Here is a 16,181-nt window from a genome sequence, read left to right on the forward strand (position 1 = left end):
CTGGTCTGATCGGGAGTGTCAATCGTTCGATGGTTCATCAGTTTCACCTCATTGGGTACCCCGGTATTAGGTCCCCGACAGCAGTAATCATCAAAAGCTTTTGACCTAAACTCACCAACATTATCCATCCGAATGGGACTGAATGCGGTTATTAGGGAAACTTGCTTTTAGCCTGATTATTTGGGTGATAAGCTTGGAGAAAGCATGGTTTCTAGTGGACAACAGGTCCACATAGCTCCATCTGGTAGATGCATCAATCAGTACCATAAAGTACCTAAATGGGCTCGACAGGGGCTAAATAGGTCCACAAATGTCACCATGTATCCTTTGTAGGAACACAGGTGACTCATCCCTAATCTTCAGGAGGGATGGTCTAGTGATTAACTTACTTTTTGCACATGCAATGCAAACAAAATCTTTAGGATTTGGTAAGTTTTAGTCTCAACACAATGGCCAACAGAGTTGTTGATGATTCTTCTCATCATACTCAACCCAGGATGACCCAAACGGTCATGCCATATTCTAAAAGACTCCTTGTCTTTGAATATGGCCTTCATCACAACAAATCCTTCAGTGGGTTTTATGTACGTGTAGTACAAACCCGATGGCGATGAAGGGAGCCTTTTCCACCACTTGCTTTTGGTACTTGTCGAATTTAGTGATGAGCAGGTACTTAGTACCTTTCTCGTTCTTAGTTTCAACATGGAAACCATTCGCATGGATATCTTTGAAGCTCAGAAGTGTCTGCTTCGAGTTAGGATACAATAGTGCATCCTTCACAAAGATTTGAGTATCCATAGGGAGAACCAGTGTGGCACTTTGAGTGCCCACAATATGAGCATTGCTTCTGGCAATGGTCAAAATATTTCCATTTTTCTTAGTCAAAGTGTGGAAATATCTGGTTTCTGTCAATATTGTATTTGTGGTGCCGTTGTCTAGAAGATAGATCTCCGCTTCAGCCATTGGGCTCCCACGAAGCCTACTAAAATCATGAGGGTTTGGGTATTTAACATAAAGCATATATTACAAAAAGAAAGACCAACATTCAAAATATATTACAAGGAGTTTGGGTAATAACATGTTACAAATGCTCTTCAGGAGCATGCATGGCCAACTCAACTAGTACAAACTCTACTAATACATTTGGACATTGCATTATGACCGACATGATATTTCAGGGATTACTGCAGGTCCCTAAATATATCAATGTCATCCTCAAGAAAGTCGTCCTCGCTTTCGTCCATTTGGACGTCTTCACCATTTCCTTTTGTGTCGACAAACATGTCGCCACGTTTCTGAGCTTCAGGCTCAATGGTGAAGTGGGAGTCGTGTTGACCTTTACCCTTATTTTTATTATGTTGGTAGAGGTCAACCAGGTGTTTGGGGGTGCGGCATTTGCGAGACCAATGTCCCTTTGCTCCGCATCTGTAGCAATCACCTTGCTCTTCCCCACTATGTTCACCTTTTCCCTTCTTGGTTTCGCTTTTACCTCTGGGATTTTTCTTGCCTATGCCTTTGAACAAGGCACCTCTTTTCCCCTTCTATCTTCCCTTTCCATGGACTTTCTTGTGGTTGCGAGAACTCTCAGCAACGTTGGCATGTGCTTCAAGCACAGCCAAAAAACCAGTAGGCCGAGCAGAATGATTGTTCATGAGAACTTCATTCTGCTATTCAGCAACCAACAGTACTTCAATCAGCACAGAGTACTTGGAGTACTTTGAGTTCCTGTACTGCTGTTGTAGTGTTATGTTGCCAGGATGGAAGGTAGAAAGAGTTTTCTCGATCATATCAGTGTCAGTGATCTTCTGGCCACATAGACATAGTTTAGACACAGTTTAGACACAATCCTGTGTAAAGCAGAGTTGTACGCTGTCACAGACTTAAAGTCTTGGAAGTGTAGTGTGATCCACTCCTATTGTGCTCTCGGGAGCACAATCGACTGTTGCTGGTTGAAGCGGTCCTTTAGGGACTGCCATAAAACCAGTGGATCCTTCACAGTCATGTACTCATACTTCAGGTTTGGGTGTAAATGGTGTCGCAAAAAGTGCAACACATTCGCTTTATCATGTTTGTGCGCTCATCCTTGCCAGCTTCTGGCTGGACAATAGAATGATCGAGTCTCATGCCGTCGAGTCTGATCTCGACGTCAGTGGCCCAGGTAAGGTAGTTGCTGCCATCCAGGGCAAGCGTGGCGAAATCCCTCCTAGCAATGTCCGACATGCTTGCACCATTAATATGCAGGATTAGCGAACGTCGGTTATATGTAATCTTCTGGATTACGACTATGCAATCTTTAGGATCACATAGTCATGTATAATCTTCAGGATTATACATATTTTCCCCAAGTATATTATGCATATAATCATCAGGATTATATACGATTTATATTAAGAAGTATAAATATAAACTTTCATAAAAATAAATCTACGAGATTTAAATAAATGCAAGAAAGTAAATTACAGTAATTAAATAAGGGTAATACGTATATAATAATATAAAAGTAATAAAGTGGACTTCGAGCCACAAGTAATTAATACAGTCTTCAGGCTGTATACGTGACTGCGGCTGGTCACAGATATGTGGTCTAGCGTGCTACGCATAGATCAAATGGCTTCAGACCATTGTTTTACATTGTTTAGGAGCCTGTTTGGTTGCCCTGATACAACCGTCCTTGGCTCCTGGGATGCAGGTTCTGTAGTCCTTCTTGAGCCCGTCCCTGGGCATGCAACCAAGGCGCCGGAGCCTGGCTCCCGAAAAATGGATTTGGAATCCGTTTTCTGGCAGCCTGGCTCACGTGAGCCGTGTGCACGTACGCGCGAGAGAGCAGCGATGCATGTACAAGCACAGATCAAGGTAACCAAACAACTTCCCATTGCATCCAGGCTCTGCTGAAGAAGGCAACCAAACAGGCATGGCTTGCATGGCCACAGTCTAGGTAACACTGGCCTGGCTATCTAGATACGATGCAGCCTAGCGAGAGAACCAAACAGGCCCTGGGACAATCTGTATGTGTGTACGAGAGCGGAGAGCCAGCATGCAAGGCGTGGCTTCAGGCCACTTTATCAGCATGCATGTTAGCAGCTCCTATGCTCGGCCGTTCTTATCTACCCTACTAATACATTGACTTTTTCTTTGCTAAATCCACAAAAAAAAAAAAAAACTCTAGCAGATGCCACCCCTTTATGCACCTCAAAAAAAATATATCTATCCTACTAATACACCAACTTTTTCTTTGCTAAATCCACAGAAAAAAACCTCTCCCACTGAGATGCCACCCCTTTATACATAAAAAAAAAAATGTACCGAGAAACATCACATCTTTCAAGCGAACCGTCAGGAACTCAAAATGGATGACCAAGATCTTGTGTATCATCATCCTCCTCGTCCTCCCCCGCGCCCAACACAAGGCAGCCGTGCCGCTATTCACGCGCGCGTGAATGACGTGCGAGACTCCCGCTCGCTGTCGCTCGCGTCCCTCGCTCCGTGCCGCGATCCCACGCCCCGTCACTCCCTGCCGCCATCGCCTCGCACTGGAGATCAAGACGTCCGCCGAGCGGCTGCGCCATCATTCGTCGCCGCCGTACGCGCATCGCTGTTGCTGCGCCGCCCGTCGCCGCACAGTGCCCTCGCATCCTCCGTCTTCTGGACTGGCCTCGGGCCCGTCACCTCCGGGGCCGCTGCGTCACGCACTGGATACCAGACGGCCGCTGTTCAGTGGACGCAAGGAACCGAGGAACATCAGGCAATGCCGACCCCCCGACTCGCCTCGGTCCTCCATCGCTGCCCCACCCCTGCTCCGTCGTCCGCCGCCTTCCCAACCCAGCACACCTTCTACCATCGGCGCCACTCACCCCCTTCGCTCAATCTGGATGACGCCCTCGAGCGGCACGCCGTCATCGGCGACGCGGATAAGGACCGGGTCCTGGGTGTCGGCTGCTGCAGGGGCGGGGAGCCAGAGGGGCCCTCGCCTGCGGTGGCTGGGGTTGACGCAGCGCGACGTGGCGCTTGGCAGCGCCACCTCCGGGAGTCGAGGATTGGCGAATAGCAGGTGGATGGTCCCGGCGGCTTGGACAACAATGGAGCGTGTAAAGGGAGTCGTGAGCTAGCGCCTGTGGTCGTGTTGCTGATGGCAGATTCGCTGGAGGATAGTGGTCTGCGTGTTCCACTTGCACATGACATGTTTGTTGAAATGCCTCAGATGATTTTGTATTTCTTTTCTCAAGATTCATCGTTTGTTGTTGGGTCAAGTCTTGTTTTTAAACCCTGCATTCCTTTCTTCTCTTCAGAAGAAAGAGTGGGCGCGACAAGATGAAGCTGGTGTTTACAAGCAGCTGGCCAATGAACAGGTGAGAATGTAATGTACCTGACATTTCTTCTAGGATCTTATTTGATCTAGCTGTTCATTGGGACAACTACCGTGTGGGAATTCTGAAGGTAACCTACTGAACTAAGCCAATGCAATTCATTCTTGCTGTTAATTATTAATGAAATTATGAGGTGTATATGCAAGCAACAATTTAGTCCGATTTCACCAAAGCACTGTTTTGAATACAATTCAGCCAATTATTAGTTTGTCCATCATTTCTTATTTTCTCAGGGCAGGACCTGGTAAACCCCATCCTCTCTTCATTCTTTTTTGTAGTAGCAGAGAGAAGGTTTTGATCCCTTTGTTATTTTACATTTTTTGCTTGCTCCCATGATGCTTAATGTGAACGATTTTAGTTTTTGAATCAAACAGACTAACTACTGCATTAGTTGACGATGGGGCGAAAAAGTATGTTGGGTATCGTACGTTTTTTAAATTTGAAGGCCCTGTTCGCTTGAACTTATCAGCCGTACCGTTTCAGCGAAATCACAGTGTTTTTCTCTCACAACAAATCAACATCAGCCGTTTTTCCAGCCAGCCGAACAGGGTCTAAGTTGTTGCGTACTGTAGTCTGAAACCTCCGGAAATTCTGATTTGAGAAGAAGCTTGAAAACGCCCCTAAAGATGCTAGCAATATAATATGCAGAATTCAACTTTTTTGGCAACGATTTCATGAACCTGAAGCTGCTATTCACAAATCTTGGGTACTTCTGAAAAAAATGGGAAAGATCAGAAGGATCTGCTCCTTTTGTGGCTGGAGCAAATGCTAAAAAAATTGGATATTATTGTGGTGGCTGGATGATTGCATGGCATGAGAAAAGGTAGAAAAAGGACTCTTGGTAAGAATAAACTCAGCTTTGTAAATAACTAATTTTTATATTTGTAAGTTTATCATGTACTCGGCTTCATACAATCTTATGTACTATTATGAGCCAATTCAACTTGATGTGTTGCTAATTATGGGTTTAAAAATAGAATTTCGCCTCGTGCTAACAAATGAGAAATTTCTATAAATCAATCACCATATGTGTTTGTTTGTCTTATTTTGCTCAGTTTGTTTGACCAGTGGATCACTGTTTTTTTTCACTCATTGCCAACCTGCTTATTCGTCTCCCTCATTCTCTGATGGAACAAGACTATTATGTCATAATCTTTGTTACTCCTATCACTTTGCTGACTTGTCTTTGCTTATGAACTGACATTATGAGTTGTGCTATTTTGTAATCGTTGTTGAAGGGGAAGGGAGGGGCTGGGCCGATTTTGACCGGTAAGCACAGGTTTGAGAAATATTAGCTCATATATTGGTCACTGACAGGTACCAGAAGAAATATTGCCATTGATGGATTAAGTTGCAGATGGTATATCGGTCATCTCATGCTTGCTAGCTGCAGAGAAGATTTTGGTACAAAAGTGCTTCGCACACACCTTGTTGAACCTTTGCCACGACGATTGCTGGCACAAGACATGCTTATTTAGGCCTCTATGGGTTGTTAACGGCTGATGGTTTCTGCAGCTGATAAGCCGACTGATGCTGATTTGTTGTGAGAAAAAATACTGTACCATGGTTGATAAGCCAGGCTGATAAGTTTAAGCGAATAGGGATTTTTACCGATGCATATATTATCGTTGTTTTTAGTGAAACTTAAACATACCACATCTATGTTTTTTTACTGATGTATATATTATCATTGTTTTTAGTGAAACTTAAACATACAACTGAAGATTACCGTAGCGTTAGCACATGCAATATACTAGTCTTTTCAGGAGATAAACAACTCTTTCTCTCAGTATGTACGAGAGTGCAGGCTCAAAAGATGAGCTGCATGCACCACATGCACATGGTTTGACCAGGCACATCCCTATCCTTTCCCCTCTCTCTGTTTATCTTCTTCACGAAACGCAGAAGGGAAAGAGGCAGGCCACCAGCCAGGTGGGCTTGCGTCTCCGGTGCCAATCACTGGCGGTGGGTGGCCGGCTGTGCGACGGCTCGCGCTCGCCTACACCCGCGCCTGGTGGTGGCCTAAGAGGGCCGCGCCCGCGCGCCTCCGACGCGCGCTCGACCGCACCTATGGCTGTGGCGCCGCCTGGTCGGCGGTCGGCCATACCACGCTCGTGTCTGGTTCGTGGCTGGCCAGATTTGCTTTCCCGGGGCGGCGGTGGCCGGCTGGGCTCGCGCGCACCCACGGTAGGGGTCGGAGGTGCCCGCGCACGCTCTCGCCTGTGGGGCAGACACGTGCCCGCACTTGTGCCCCTCTCGCGTTGCAGCTGCAACGGCCAGGTGTTCTCGCCCACTACGGTGGTAGCTGGGCGACCATGGTGACGGCCGGCTTGTAGGGCCAGCTCACCTCGCGCTCGCGCGCCCGTCGGCGGCCAGGGTGGCTTCGGCGGCGGCCTGTCGACCTGCTCGTCCATGCCTACGGCGGCGGCCCGTCGGGCCTACTCGTCCGCGCCCTTGGCGGCTAGGCGGCTCAGCTCTGCGCCCGTCGACGACCGGGGTGGCTTCGGCGGCGGCCTGTAAGGCCTGCTCGACCGTGCCTTGCGACAGCGACCTGTAAGGCTTGCTCGTCCGCATCCACGACAGTCAGGGGCTGCAGTGCGTCCGTATTCTTGTTGGGACTCGCGGCTCCCACGCAGTCTGCGAGACGATGGGCGTGTCTGCTGCCAGCGGCGACCCCTACTGGGGTGGCCTCGTTCTGTTCGCACGTCTTCAGGACGACGGCCATCAGACCCATGGTGCGAGGATTCGTGACCGTGTGTCAGTGCTCAACACTTCGGGGCTAGCAAGTTCGTCTCCGACATTTGTACGGCAACGGCGTCGGTGCCGCCTTCGTGTTGCCGGACGTTGCCAAAACCCGACGAGTATGTTATTTGGTACTTTCGTGTCAAAGTCTGGTTGCTTCAGGCAACCAGTGATGGCTTTATGCCCTGCTCAACTACCGTGGTGCTTGTATGCAGATCCACAGGTGAGGAGCTTGTTCGTCGCATCCGTATATAGGAGAATCCATTTCTCACCTTCTTACCATCAGCTCCAGCTGATAACGTGTTGAGAAATCGTTCTCAGAGATGCACACAGGAACACAATAGGGACACAGTATAAACACAAATATATGGGGGAAGACACGGGAGCTCTCTTTTATTTCTTCTGATCGCCATCTTTCAAAGGAGACAGCCGGTCTCCTATTTATAGAGCAAGAATATAGCAAGGGAGGCTGGGTAAAAACCCTAGCTACATGCTCTGACTTTCGTCCTCATCGATTTGTCCACTTCCTCTGAACGTGATTCACAAAACTTTTAAGAAGTTATTTACATGGCTGAAACACGCTCTCTTGTATTAAGGGCATGTTTGGCGCCGCATACGAGGCGAGCAAAAGAAACGCCAAACATTTGGCAAAAAGGAGCGGGAAAAGCACTATCCTGCTGCTGTCTACTTGAGTGTGGCGCGCCACATTCATGGTACCACAAATTCGGCCGTGAAGGAAAAACGCTGGTGAAGCATACTGAAGCACGACAAGCTGTGACACGTATGTTACGTGTGTGTGTGACACGTATATATACACACACGTAACATACATGTCATAGCTTGTCGTGCTTCAGTATGCTTCACCAGCGTTTATGTTCTTGTCATATTTAAATTTTTAAATTTTAATTTTTTATGTGAAAAAAATATACTGTAGGGATGACTCTACAGTGAACTGTCCCTATAAATAGAAATTATAGGGGCGGCTGATGTTACAACCGCTCCTACAAATTATTTTTGTTGAGACGGTTGGTGTTACCAGCCGCCCCTACCAATACAGTTGTAGGGGCAGCTGATGACTAAGCCACCCCTACAAATCGATTTGTAGGGATGGCTTGAAAACTGCTGCTACAAACCCTTAATTTGTAGAGACGGTGTGGTAGAAGCAACTAGCAAAACCGTCTTTACAAACCATTGCCGGCGGCCCCTATATATACTTACTGTAGTAGTGAACCAAACTCGCTCTAACTCTTTGTAAGGTCACTTCGAAGCATACATAAGCACACGACGAGTTGTAACATGTTATGGACAGGACATAAACCAAACACATGCTCACTTTGTATGTAAGGTCACTTCGAAAAAAGAGAGGCCCGCAAACTGCACTGCCGAGTGCCGACCAAGATCGAGGGACCCTCTTCTGCCTTGCATCCCGGGCCTCTCTTCCCCTGTGGCCATTCCTCTGCTCCCCAGCCTGCTCTCCGTGCGGTCCCGGCAGCTTGCTCCTTCGCCGCTCCGACACTCGCTACCTCAGTGTCTTCACTCGACCGCCGCCAGCTCCCTGTTGCCTGTGTGGCCTGTGGACTGGCCTCGACGCCAACCTCCGCGCCACAACAAGGCAAGCAAACGTCAGAGCTTGCTCCCACTTACAGTACCAAGTTACGACCCCGTCGCATGCAGGCGTCAATGTGTGGCCTGAAGCTCTTGGCAGCGTTCTGCTCTTGGCGGCGACGGTCAGGAATAACCATGTCATGCCATGCTTTTACCTGCAGCTGCAGTGCCTATGGCGGTTGGGGTGAAGGTGGTCGAGCGCGCGGTGGCGGCCGGTGGCGGTGCTGGTTGCCGCCAGCCTGCTGTTCGGCTCGATGATTCAGCCGTCGTCGTCCCGCGTCGGCTGGGACAACCCCGTCCCCATCGTCTACCACTACTACAAAAAGCATTTTTAGGAGCGGTTGGTAACCCTTTGTAGGGGCGGTTTGGCCAGCCGCCCCTACCGAACCGTCTCTACAAATCATGCATTTGTAGGGGCGGTTGGTGATTGACCCCTACAAATCAATTTGTAGGGGCGGCTCAATCACCAACCGCCCCTACAAATCGATTTGTAGGGGCGGCTGTAGTGTCAGCCGCCTCTATAATACCTGTTTATAGGGGCGGTTCAATCTAGAACCGCCCCTACAGTACGTTTTTCCGTAAAAAAAATTCAAATTTACAATTCAAATTCGACCAGAACTGTTTGTTTCCGCATATTCCATCCAGCGTTCGCGTTGCCGAACGCCCCGCGACCAACGTTCCGAACCGCGTTCGCGTTGCCGAACGCCCCGCGACCAACGTTCCAAACGCGACTTCAAGCACAATAGTATTATATAAACTACAATTACAAGTCCAATTCGTAAGGATATATACAATCCATCATTTAATATATAAATTCCATAAACATTGTTATTAACTTCCTAGAGCTAGCCTTTCAGTCTCATGAAGGTGTTGGTACTGAGGATTTCTACCTAACTCAGACTCTCGGTCATGGTAGGCGCCTTTGACATGTACAATCTGGTCCAATATGAAGTTGCAAAGATCATCGACGAGCTCTAAGAGTTGGTCATCCTTGTATGGGTCTTTTTTCATTCCTTTCTCTTCTCTCCACTACAAGAGAACAAGTTTTGGTTTAGTATTTCATACCATGTACGAAGTTTTTATACTACTAATGAAGATGTTCAAACTTACCCTTAAGGGGTGTCTCCTGTAGGCACTGGTGTTACTCATCATAGAACATATATAGTATTCACAATGTACACTCCCAGGTCTCTGCTTGGGGCACTGTGTGTTTTGTATATGAAAATGTTAGGTAATGCTTTTGACAGCCATGTAACAGAGTACTGAAGAAGTAAGTTACACTTACCGCACATAGTGTTTTTATAGCCAGCTTTTCCTTTCTCGCTGGATCATGCCTTCCGTGATGATGAGTGACATAGAACCTAAATACCATGTTCGAATTATTTTAGCAAATACAACTTGTTAGTATCCATAAGTGAACGTTACAAGTATGTATACAAACATATAAGCTAATGAGGATTGTCGATATGTATACGTCTTGAGAATCGATATGAAGTCTTTGTATGTTGCCGGGTTCTTATCTATTGAATCAAAGACCCATGCCATGCTCCTCCCGATATCGACGGCTATACAAATCCAGTGGTTGCTGCATGGATTTAATTATAGAACTAGATAAGCTCTCTTGCATCGAATAAAATATATCAAACAAAGCTTTAAGTATATAGTTGAACTTACTCGAAGTTGTATGGTAACCATATAGTAGAGTGTTGTTGTAGATTTTTTAAAGCCAGAGCAATGTATGCCGCAACCTTAAGGGACTCTTCCTTTAGTTTCGCCGTACAGATGCGCTCTTTCTCCCGAAGAGTCTTTACAGCAGCTAGCTCTTTGGCATCCACTGTCCACTGTTTAGGGTAATTAAAATTTGGTTGGGCTATAGCTTGAGGGTCTACATACCCGGCTTTCAGACTTGGCATTTGTTTGACAATGTGCACTTGCATTCTACAAATCACGACGTTGGTTAGTTACAACAAAATTTAAAGATTACATTCATATCATATCGGGAGGGTAAGGACTTACAAGCACCACGTGCGAATTAGATTCATCTCTATTTCTCCCAGGTGAAAGCATGTGTGCATGTCATTGAAGTCAAAGACAATTTTCCCGGCTGGGCTTCCAAATATGCCGGTGGGGAAGCATGCTTGTACGAGATCTATGCTCGTTGGAAGAACACGCAAGTACCAATCATGGAACCTTCTCATTCCAAGTGGTAGGCGCCGGATGTCCCGGTTTGGTATAAAGGGCTTGCCTCTTTCATATGTTTTCGAGCAATCCTTTGACCATTTGATGTCATCAACATTTGGATACTGCTTTGCAATTTGGTGGAGTTCGCTAGTTACGGCCTCCTCAGAACCCCATGATGGGACTTGTTTAACTTGGTTCTCAGGCTTGAACTGGTCATGTGAATATCACTTGGACACCGACGAGACGTCTTTCACCGGAACATAAACTGGCATTATGTTGATTGGAATCTTTTTTCAAAGTTCCCATTCAGGCACGTCCTCGTCTTCTTATGCATCACCTTCTTCAGGAGGTACTCGTTGTTCATGTATTTTTATTATAAATTTGAATTTTAAAACTTCGACTACAATTTTATGACTTTTAATTAAATAAAATGAAAATGTTGTAAACATAAAAGTTGTATAACTCATCGACATGTACAACTTTTATTTTGGTCATCTTATCATGTGACTTTGTTTGAACGATTCAAATTTTGAAAATCAAACAATTTCAAATTGAAACAATATTTTGAAAGAGTAAATGATTTCAGATGAAAAACTCATCAAGATCTCCTACTTTTATTTTGGTCATTTCTTCATTTCATAAAGTGTTAAGTGATTTCATAAAGTTTTAGTAGTAATAGAGTGAATGTTCAAATAGAGTCATCTGGATGTTGCAAAGGGTAGTCTCACATGCATAAAATATAGTCTCACACACATACAAAAATATGTAGTCTTACACACGTATATAAATATATAGTCTCACACGCATGCATAAATGAAGTCTTACAAACACACACTTACACAAACACTCCACGTTCAACAACTAGCTAACCCGCTGTAACGACTTTTCCCTTGGCACCTTTTCTTTTCCCATGGCATTATGTCTTTGGGGAGGTTCTTTTCCACAACACTGATCTTCTTAGGAAAGTCTGTGAATAGCGGCATCTCATCGTAGTTATTGTAAGCTTCAACATCGTCCATGCCATCAACTCCAATAATGTGATGTTTCCCGGAGGCAACCACGTGCTTTGTCTTCTTCTTCGGGGGGAGGTTACTTTGTGGGTCAGACATATAGAAAACTTGTGCGACACGTGAAGCGAGCACCCAAGGGTCATCTTGGCAGCCTAGATTTTCGAGGTCCAGGACTCTCAATCCGATCGCATTTAGTTGGTGTTGTTTGATCCAGCGGCATCGAAACAGGGCCACCGTTATATCCCTTCCATAGTCAAGTTCCCATATCTCTTCAATGATGCCAAAGTATTGGATCTTTCGCCCTAATCCATCAAGAGCCTCTATTCGAACACCGCTATTTTGGTTCACATATTTACTATCCTTTGCGTGGGTATAGTACGTATACCCATTGATGTCATAAGCATTCCAAGATGTCACTTGTCTCGATGGCCCCTCCGCCAACCTACTGATGGTAATAGAGTCTATGGTTTCTCTAGGCGGTATGTTTTGGTCCTTCAACCATGTAGTTAGTCATTGCTTGTATTGTTTCATGACCCAATCATCCGAACGGCCATTTCTCTCCGCCATAATGATAGCCAAGTGTTTATCAATATACGGTTGCATTAGTTGTGTACCCTGCAAGACACTATAATGTGCCCGACTCACCTCTTTGTAATCATGGTCGATGAACACTTTTCTACCACTGGTGCCCTTCCCAGCCAGCCTACCCTTGTAACGAGAATCAGGTTTACTAATCCCTTTTTGTACTTTTAGGTACTCTTGACAGCACTCGACGACTTCTTTAGTACTGTAACCTTCTATCATGGAGCCCTCTGGGTATGCTCGATTATGCACGTATCGACTTAGAACCGACATGAACCGCTCATAGGACCACATTTCATGCAAGTAGCAAGGGCCAAGCGCCTGTATTTGATGAACCATGTGAATCATGAGATGTGGCATTATATCAAAAAAAGCAGGAGGTAAACACATCTCCAGTTGGTTTTGTGTCTCCACCACAAATTCATGTAGGTCACTCAGCTCTTCCTTGCCAATTGTCTTCTGTGAGATCTTCGAAAAGAAGTAGCACATGCGGGTGATGGCCATTTTCAAGAACTCTGGCTTTATAGCCCTGATTGCAATAGGTAGAAATACTGTCAGCATCACATGGCAATCGTGAGCCTTGCAGTGTGTTATTGACAAGTTCTTTATCGACACTAGCTTCTTCACATTTGTTGAAAACCTAGTCGAGACTTTGATCCCTCTTAGGAAAGTGCATATAGCTCTCTTCTCGTCTGGTGTTAGGTTGAAGCACGCCGCGGGCAGAGTGTACTTTCCATTAGCCTCAGGTACCGGGTGAAGCTGTGGCATCACGTTTAGCTGCACCATGTCTTTTCATGCTTTCAGACCATCCTTTGACTTGCCTGTGTCCATCAAGGTAGCAATGAGACTCTCAAAGACATTCTTCTGCACGTGCATAGCATCAATGACATGGGGGACCTCCAAGTCTAGCCAATAAGGCAGATACTGAAAAAAGATCGATTGTTTCTTGAAAGGTACGCCTTCGATAGGAGGTGTGCTTCTATCTCTATTCGTCCCATCCGGATTCTTCTTTTCATAGACGACGCGTATGTTTTTCACCATTCTGTACACGTGTTCTCCGTTATGACGTCTCTCCGGAGGGGGTTCAATCTCCGGGGCGTTGTCATAAAATCTAAAGAATAATTTGCTGTGGTACTTGTGACTTATCTTTAAGAAGCATCGGTTCCTTAGGTAAACTATCTTCTTGGATGCATCTAGGTACACCCATGTAGTACCATCCAAGCAAACCAAGCATCCCGTCTTCCCTTTGATCTGTCCAGACAAAACAAATAGCGCGGGGTAATCATTTGTAGTAATAAATATTATTGCTCTACATATGAAGTCCTTCTTTCAGAATGCATCGTACATCTGCTCCCCATGCCTCCATAGTCTCTCCATTTCTTGCATCAAGGGCTCGAGGAACACGTCTATATCAATGCCTGGTTGTTTAGGGCTAGAAATAAGAATAGTGAGGAGAAGGTACTTTCTCTTTTGACACAGCCATGTTGGGATGTTGTACATAGTCAAGATCACTGGCCATGTGCTGTGGTCGCTCATCCTCTCATTGAAGGGATTCATTCCATCGGTGCTCAAGCCAAACCATACATTCCTTGGGTTATCGCTGAATTCTTTGTGCTTCTCATCAAACCTTTGCCACTGACTACAATCAGCCGGGTGTGCAATCTTATCATCATCCACCTTGCGCTCATCATCCCACTATGTCATGAGTGCAGCTTCTTTAGGGTTTAGGAAGATACGTCTCAAGCGGTCGGTCACTGGCAGGTACCACATTACTAGGGTAGGAATTCTTCTCTGCTTTGCATCGTTGCCTAATGGAGTGTCCTCTGGGGGCTGAGATTCTTGTACCACCTTTTTGGTACCCTTCTTATTCCTCTTTTTCCCCGTGGAGGGTTTGTCCCCACCGTAAAGGTCATTGTTCTTGTACCGACTGGCCCTACACCGGGGACATTTATCCAGTGACTTCAACGTTTCACTACGAAAAAGTATACAGTGGTTGGGGCATGCATGGATTTTTTAACCCCCATTGTCAATGGACTTATGACCTTCTTCGCTTAATATGTGTTGATGGGAACTGAGTTTGGTTGTGGCAGCACCCATGATAGGAGATGCAATAGATCATTGAAACTACAGTCTGACCAGCCGTACTTAGCCTTCAGGATGAGCAGCTCAAGCACAAAACGTAGCAATGTCCAATGTATCGGACAACCCTTTTCAACACCATACACAGTCTCCTTCGATGCTTTTGTCACCCTTTCCAAAATTTCTAGATCTTTCGGGCTATTTAGTAAAATCTCTGGTCCAAGGGCTCGAATCATGTCCTCCAAATCATCTTCATCCCCGACACGTGCTCCACCATCATTATTAGCACCACCTTCGTCGTTACCATCCCAACCACCAGCATCAGCACCTTGTTCATTGCCAAACTCGAAATTCATTCGTGCATCAAGCTCTGCTAAATATTGGGACAGAGATTCTATGATTTCGTCATCGTATTCGTCCTCATCCTCGTCGTTAACAATAACCGTTTCACCATGATGAATCCACACTGTGTAGTCCTCAACAAATCCTCGCCTAATCAAATGTGATCTGATGATAGTCACATCTGTCCATGTCATACGGTTCTTGCAATCTTTACATGGGCAAATAATAGTATCCTTATTCTCTTTCAATGTCGTTGCATGCTTCTTTGTGGCTTCAATAAATTTATCCACCTCTTCACGGAAACCTACCTTGAACCTTAACGAACCATACATCCAAGAGTTCCTGTACTCCATCTTTTACAACAACAACAAAACAAACATTAAAGGAGTACTTATTCAGATATATATAAAAATGAAACAAATTAATAATTACTTGAGAATAATTGTATATACTTCAGATATATATGAATATAAATCTAATATAATTACATGAAGCATACAGACACACCATGGTAAAAGAAAATTAATTAATGGCCTATTTATCCATAAATAATTAAAATACATATTTATTGATTACAATAAATAATTTCAAAGACAATAATTAGCAACAATTATACTTTACCCAATATCTTTCATACAAACCCTAGTCCAATTTCATCAAACATAAATTTACAAAAACAAAATTAATAAAAAAACCAAACCCTAGATCTAGATCCACATGCACATGAAACATCCATAAAACTAACTAATTGTTTAATAAAATCAAGAAACATGGACCAAATAAGGGTATGATCTTGTTTTCCTCCCTAATTTACCCTAGTACATTTAAAAGTTGGGTCTAATTTGCTTCATAAATAGCTCAAGTACCATAGAAGAGAGAGAAAAACAAAACTCTAATTACTCACTAACCAACCATTAAAACTTTAAAAAAAAGTATGGAATAGTATTTTCTTACTTTCTACAACCTCTCCATCAAAGGATTTGAGACCAAAACCTTTCCCCCTTAGTAGAGCAATTTTTGGGAGGTGCCCAAGGCCTCCCCACCTTTCTTTCATGGGTTGGAGTGAGTGACCCGAGGAGAAAGAATGTGCTGCATCTGTTTTATATGGGGAGCATTTGTAGGGGCGGCTGGTGATTGAGCCTCCCCTACAAATCAGTGCTATAAATACGGGGCCATTTGTAGAGACGACTCAATCACCAGCCGCCCCTACAAATATCATTTCCAGGGGCGGTTGGTGATTGAGCCGCCTCTACAAATCAGACCCCATTTGGAGGGG

The 16,181-nt window shown here is 45.1% G+C and overlaps 1 pseudogene; it reads right to left on the reverse strand.

Annotated features, from left to right (window-relative positions):
- Positions 1-1,181: 1,181 nt before the first annotated feature.
- LOC136518905 (uncharacterized) lies at positions 1,182-2,220 on the reverse strand (annotated as a pseudogene).
- Positions 2,221-16,181: the final 13,961 nt, after the last annotated feature.

Source organism: Miscanthus floridulus, chromosome 17, assembly GCF_019320115.1.
Source record: "Miscanthus floridulus cultivar M001 chromosome 17, ASM1932011v1, whole genome shotgun sequence".
Lineage (NCBI taxonomy): Eukaryota > Viridiplantae > Streptophyta > Magnoliopsida > Poales > Poaceae > Miscanthus > Miscanthus floridulus.